The 6,932-nt window shown below is 41.7% G+C and overlaps 1 long non-coding RNA gene across 3 annotated transcripts; it reads left to right on the top strand.

Moving 5' to 3' along the window:
- Positions 1 to 251: 251 nt before the first annotated feature.
- On the top strand, positions 252 to 4,418 carry LOC123294941. Of its 3 annotated transcripts, none has more exons than XR_006535123.1 (5): positions 252 to 418; positions 647 to 688; positions 766 to 989; positions 1,086 to 1,397; positions 2,523 to 4,418. It is a non-coding gene; the product is annotated as an uncharacterized LOC123294941 (long non-coding RNA). The 3 variants fall into 3 exon arrangements; XR_006535125.1 differs by lacking the exon at positions 2,523 to 4,418 and adding an exon at positions 2,370 to 2,434; XR_006535124.1 differs by lacking the exon at positions 2,523 to 4,418 and adding an exon at positions 2,011 to 2,188.
- Positions 4,419 to 6,932: the final 2,514 nt, after the last annotated feature.

The following is a 6,932-nucleotide window of genomic DNA, read 5'->3' on the forward strand; positions in this document are numbered from 1 at the left end:
GATTGTTTAACGTGGGCCTTCGTGCTCTTAGTAACAGAGAATGTGGACTTTTAGAAGCAAGCGATACGCTTCTTGGCATATCTCTTTATGGAACGGATCCTAATACCACAATTAGATGGTTAGATGTAAATATGAATCGTAATCGTAGATTAAAACCGAAAAAACAAATAGAACAACTAGATCCAAATTCATCTGATTTATTTTATGAATCATGGGTTGACGATTATTATCCATAAAACGATTCTCAATTTAGTTAGAGAAACGAATATATATAAGATGTCGCAGTGGAAGTCTTTTTGTTGATCGGACGGGTTATGGCGCGCAATTTCAAGAGAAGATCTACTAAATCGATATTAGTTATATGGAGTTGGCACTACTGTATTTGGTACAACTTAAGTGTCAATGGATTTGAACAAACGTAAGTAATCTCAATTAAATTTCAATATTCTGTTTATTCAATTTCTTTTTTTTAGTAGAATTTTATAAATCGTTTCTACTATTCACAATTACATTTCTTTCGGTTTTATCAAACGTATATTGCAAACAATGGTGAATTTAGTACAATTTATTTGACATGTGAATGAGTAGATACATAACCTAGGTTTTGTATTTAATAAAAATAGAAAAAATTTAATATTTGTTTTAGGACAACACAACTTAATATTAATATTGGCGATGGTGATTCCTGGTGAGTTTCTTTTAAAGGTAAAGGTGCATACGGATATGTTACTATATTATTTCTTTTTTTTTTTTTTTTAATAATAGGAATACATATACATATGCACATTCGGTCAAGGGCCGTTTGCCGTTACAGTACGGGCGAGATGTATGGATCTTCGAATCAATTGGATCGTCTTCACCACCACCTGGTGCCGTGAAATTGAGAGTGGTTGTCCCTTGTCGTTAATATGCGGCTATTGGCCAACACTAATGGGACAAGGGCCACTCGACGGGTTGATTAATGGATGCACCCGGAATCACCACACACGGTAATAAAAAAAAACTTAACTAATATTATTTCCTAAATCTAAAATATATGCTAAACCTCCAACCTTTTTTTTAATGTCAATTTTTATTTGTTTTAGAATATGTCCTTTTTGGCCGATAATTAGTTTGGTAAAGAGAAAAAAAATCAGATAAATGCAGACTTACATATTCATTAACGAAACGGGACCGGGGGCTGAACAACCGGACGGCCAGGAGAGATTCGCAGCAGCACACAGCGGATTCACTGGGTGATCCTCGAGGTATACTAGATTTTCCTTTATATCGTGTTGATCGAATCGGTTTCCATGCGGAGGTGTGCCGTTGATGGGCGATGTTGAATTCCCAGACAACAAAGGATGAAATAACCATGCGGTCGTCCACTCGAAACTTGTATCACCAGGACACTACTCGTGAGTACCGGTCGTTGTTTTTTTGTTTTATTGTTTCTGATTATTAAGTCGTTGTCGATCCATTAATTATAATTACGATGTTGGTCCGATTTGATTAAAGTTCGATTTTGATTTTACTTCTGTTTAATAATCGTTGTTGATTTATTAATTTTTTTAAATCCACGATGTCGGTCCAATTTTAATTAATGTCGATTTTATTTTACTTCTGTTTATTAATCGTTGTTGATTTATTAATTTTTTTAAATCCACGATGTCGGTCCAATTTTAATTAATGTCGATTTTATTTTACTTCTGTTTATTAATCGTTGTTGATTTATTAATTTTTTTAAATCCACAATGTCGGTCCAATTTTAATTAATGTCGATTTTATTTTACTTCTGTTTATTAATCGTTGTTGATTTATTAATTTTTTTAAATCCACAATGTCGGTCCAATTTTAATTAATGTCGATTTTATTTTACTTGTTTAATAATCGATGTCGATTGATTAATTTTTGATCACGAATCAATATAATAATTCCGAGCTCTTTACTTGCTCGATGCAAAGGTTAAAGTTAAGTCCCTTTTTTTTATCAAGAAGACCATCAGGTCACTTGTTGTTTTTGTTTTATTAGTGCCTGGTGCCGCCGTGATCCAATCACGACCTTTCGCGCCGTGTTTACCGCTTGCGATGCTGCGTGCGATTCTCTGTTTGTGCGTCGTGTGCCTGGCCATTCGGGTGTCCACTTTCGGCCATTTTTTTATTTTTATGAATTGTAATGAGAAAAAAAAAATTGTATTTTAAATGCATCAATAAATAAAATTAGTTATGACCTTTTTCCTTTTTTTTTTTGAAATGATTTTTTTGGGGAACTCAATTGTTTTTAATTTTAGATTAAATTTGAATATTTACTGACATTGTTTGTTTTTTTTTTTTTTTGTAAATTTTTGTAAATTTTTTCCTCTTTTTATTTGTTCGGTGGGTGTGATGTAGCCTAAGTCGACACTCCTCGTATACACACACTTCCTCAAGCATTCATTCTTTGGACCCAATTGGCAACAATTAATGAAGTTTTAATTTATTTTACTTTTTTAATAAAAAAATTTTTTATTTTATTTTTGTTTTTGTTTTTTTTTTTTGTTGTAGCCTTGGATCCAGGAGGGTATTATACGAGTGGAAATATGAGCATCGTCTCATCCACCCCCACTGGCTAAAATGCTACGGCATTTCCTCTACTCTCTCATTGTAGGGCTTAATGTCTTCAATGTGGGCTTTATATCGCGTATGAGTGTCTACGCACTCTAGCTCGCATGAGACCGGTGACGTGAAGCGTAAAATGCGTCGGGGCGTAGACCACCTGGGTATGAATTTCTGCGCCTCGTCGAAATTGGCCAATCCGTGCACCTTTTGCAGGACCACTTGGCCTTCGGAGAAATGGTGTTGCTGGGGCCGTTTTGCGTTGTGAAAACGTCTGAGGCGTTCGTGTGCCTTCTCTAGGGCCTCATTAACGTTATCCTGTGAGGGAGGGGGTTCGACACCTACTAACTCCTGGAGGTTCCAACGCAAGCCGAGAGGGCTTTCCATTTCCCGGTTTAGGAATATTGATGCTGGGGTGTTTTGGGTGGCTTCGTGAAACTGGCTATTGTGAGCATGTTGGAAATAATGTATATATTTGTCCCATTCCCTATGTGATGGGGCGTATTGCTTTAGCAAAATGGTCAGTTTCATTTTGAGATCTCTGTTTACTCTTTCGGAGGCGTTAGAAGAAGGTCTGTATGGGCTAGTGAGGAGGTGTTTTATTCCCCATTTTAGGCACATGTGTTTGAATTTAACACTCGTGAAACACCTAGCGTTGTCCGTAGATAGATATTTGGGGGGTCCGTAGCGAAGCCAAATCTTGTTCAGAGTGTCAACGGTTACTGCTGCAGTGACGCGTCTGACGGGTATAGTCTCCAGCCACTTGCTGAATCCGTCCAGCATCACTAGGGTATATCGGAACCCATTCCTGGAAGCCACTAGGGGGCCTACGTGGTCTATGTAAACACGTTCCCAGGTGTGTTTAGGGACCGTTGATGCTAAGGGTGCGCCTGAGGCGCGGTTTGATGGTTTACAGCGTTGACACTCTGGACAGGACCTGACATATTTTTGGACGTCCTTATAGAGACCCGGCCACCAAAAGCGACGGGCGATCCGACGGTGTGTGACGCAAATTCCACAATGACTTGCCGTTACGGAGTCATGGTAAAAGAACATTATCATGTTTCTGATGGCTTTGGGGACGGAAATTCGTTTTAGGCGATGTTTCCCCACGAATTTCACCAGGACGTCAGATTTGAGGGCATATCCTATGACATCTTCCCCAGATTCAATTCTGGAGATGATGAGTCTATGCTCTTCATCTTCTTCCTGGTGTTTTCGTAGAGAGGCAAAGCTTTGGGGCACCTCGTCCAAGAAGTGGATTTTAGCGCCATCAGAGGGTGATAGGGAGTTAATTTTAGGGGGGGTCGAAACTTCAGGGGTACCTTGTATTGTGAAAAGCCTACTCAAGGCGTCGGCCACGGCGTTACGAGTACCACGAATGTGCTCTATGTCAAATTCGAAACGAGACAGTTTTAATGCCCAGCGGCCCACACGACCCAATTGCTTTGGGTGGTTGAAAATGAAGGACAGAGCGGCGTTATCGGTTTGAAGCAAGAACTTGGTCCCTAGGAGATATTGTTTGAACTTTTCCAGGGCCCAAACGATAGCGAGGGCTTCCTGTTCGTAAACTGGATAGTTTTGTTCCGCTGCTGTGAGCTTTCGGCTAGCATATTGAATGGGGTGTAGACCGTCTGGGAAATGTTGCATAAGTACGGCCCCGAGCGAGTTCTGGCTCGCGTCCGTCTGGACGATGAAACGCCTTTTGAAGTTGGGGAAGGCTAGAACGGGGGCTTCTGTTAGGGCTCGCTTGACATTGGCAAAGGCTTCGAGTTCTCTATCTCCGAAATGGAATTTGACATCCTTTTTCTTCAGCTGATTTAGGGGTGCGATGACCTCGGCGAAGTTTGGGATGAAGCGAGCGAAAAAGGATGCCATACCTATGAAGGACCTTAACTGTCTGAGGGTTCGGGGTACCCGGAGATCCGATATAAGGGCCACCTTTTCTTTGTCGACTTCGACCCCAGCTGATGAGATGACAAAGCCTAGAAATTTGATTGACGGCATGCATAGTTGCATCTTTTTTGGCTTAACCGTCAATCCAGCGTTTCGTAGTCTTTGGAAGACTATTTCTAGGTGTTCTAGGTGACTTTCGAAGCTGGGGCTGTAGACGAGGATGTCGTCAAAGTAGGGGATGACACACTTATATCTCAGATCCGCGAATAATCCAAATATCAGACGATTAAGGGCCACCGGGGAGACACTCAGGCCAAACGGGACCTTAACAAATTCGAAGTGAGCCGTCGGGGTGGAGAAGGCCGTGTATTTTCTGCTCGAATCTGATAGTTTGATTTGATAAAAAGCTGAACACAAATCGATCGAACTGAAGAAGGCTGCTCCCCCCAGGCATTGAAAAATGCTGTCTGCATTCGGGCTTGGGTAAGCGTCGAAGACAACTTTGGAATTTAGTTTCCTGTAGTCGATGCATAGCCTTGGGGAACCATCCTTCTTTTTTATTAAAAAGGCAGGTGAGCAGTACGGGCTTTTGGATTTTATTATGACGCCCTGGTCCATTAGGCTGTTAATATGTTCGTCCATTTCTTTGGCCTTAGGTGGAGATAGAGGGAAGGGTGGGCTTCTCACAGGTATGTCGTCCTTCATCTGAATCGAGTAGTCATAGTCCTGGGCACAGCCAATTCTGTCCGTTAAAACGTCGTCAAACCCGGCCATTAGCTCGTTTAATAGCTTTTGTTGCGGGCGTGATAGAGTCGGGGACATGATGGCATTACATTCGCTACCATACGGTTGGGCTGTAAATGGGATGTTACGCAGTGGATCGAATCCGAAAACCACCGTGGAATTGATGAAATCCAGTTTGGCTTTCATCTTGCAAAGCGCGTCCACTCCCAACAGTAAGTCATAGGTTAAGCCGTGTAAAATCGGAAAACTCATTGGCCATGAAAATTGACCAATTTTTATTGAACAATGTAATTTATTGTTTAGTGTATTAATTGCACCATTGGCCAAGGTGACGTTGAAGGTGGATTTTGTCAAATGGCCCAGTTTCAGCTTAACTATGGAGGTAGCGAATTTTTTGGAACAGAAACTGTCTGTAGCTCCGGAATCTAAGAGACAAATGAAGGAAAGAGGCCCCACCTTCACAGTGATCGTAGGGATGGAGGTCCTACGAGGTTCGTACGCCAGGAGTTTGCGACGGCCAACTAAGGCGCGAGGGCGTCTTCGAATGAAGGTGGATGAAGTTTCGTGTAAGTTGGAGGTTTCTAAAAGTTTTTTGTGGTTTTTGTGGTTTTGTAATGATTGTCTGCTTTTTCTGTTTTAGGTTCCATTTCCTGATAGAGGGATTCTCGGTCACTGATTTGCCTAATTTCGCGGGCGACTAGGTCGAGGTCCATAAAGCTTTGAGGGATGGCCTTGAATTTGCATAGGTCGTAAGTTTTACGGTTCATGCGAGCCCAGAGCAGCACGATGACCTCTGATTCCGACATGGACGTGCCGAGAATTTTTGACTTTAGTTTGATATCCTCGATGAACGATATAAATGATTCCTCTGGCTTTTGCCACCGGTGTAGATGTTCGGACACTAGAAGAGAGCGGTCGGCTGGACCAAAGAAATCATCGAGTATGCGGCCTCGAATTACTTCCCATGATGGAGCATATTTAATATTGTGGGCCCACCATCTCTGGAAGTCACCTTCACAAAATTGAATGAGGTGGGTCATAAGAGGTTTTTCGTGGAGGATGCCAAGATCTGATAATTTTTCTACGTCCTCCATGAATTGAATGATACCAGCTTTGGAAATGCCGTCACACTTCGAAACGTTTTTAAAAAAGGTATTGATATCAACTTTATAATTAATTTTGTACATTTCATTGTCACCAATTGAGCTGTTTGTGTGTTTAGGTTCAACTAAACCCTGAGCGTGGGGCGATTGGGGAATATTTCGACTTAGACTACATAACAACTCACCCATATTTATCAATTGGTTCTCCATGGCCTGAAGACGATGTTGGTTGTCAGCACTAAGTTCTGTTTGGGTTCTTATAAAGTCAAACACACGTGATGGAGGCGATTGATGTGTCGAAGTTGATGGAGCTGTTGACGTTGAGAATGTGGTGGCTGTTGTGGACGTCGATGTTGAAGGCGCCGTCGTGAAATCGAGCCATGGAAGTTGGTTGACTACTGTAGTTGGCGGCGGTGCGACGGGTACTGACATTGTTGTTGGCGGCGTTGTGAAGCCCGGAGAAGTCACCTCGGGTTGTGGATTACAGCTGGTGGCGGGTGTGAATATGCGTCCGCTCCTGGTGTCCGGCATGTTAGACTCCGCGATTGTTCAACGATTGTATATGTAAGTGTTATAGAAAACAGAAAAAGATTTGTAGAAATAAGCTTAGTTAAAA

This window comes from Chrysoperla carnea, chromosome 3, assembly GCF_905475395.1.
Source record: "Chrysoperla carnea chromosome 3, inChrCarn1.1, whole genome shotgun sequence".
Classification (NCBI taxonomy): Eukaryota; Metazoa; Arthropoda; class Insecta; order Neuroptera; family Chrysopidae; genus Chrysoperla; species Chrysoperla carnea.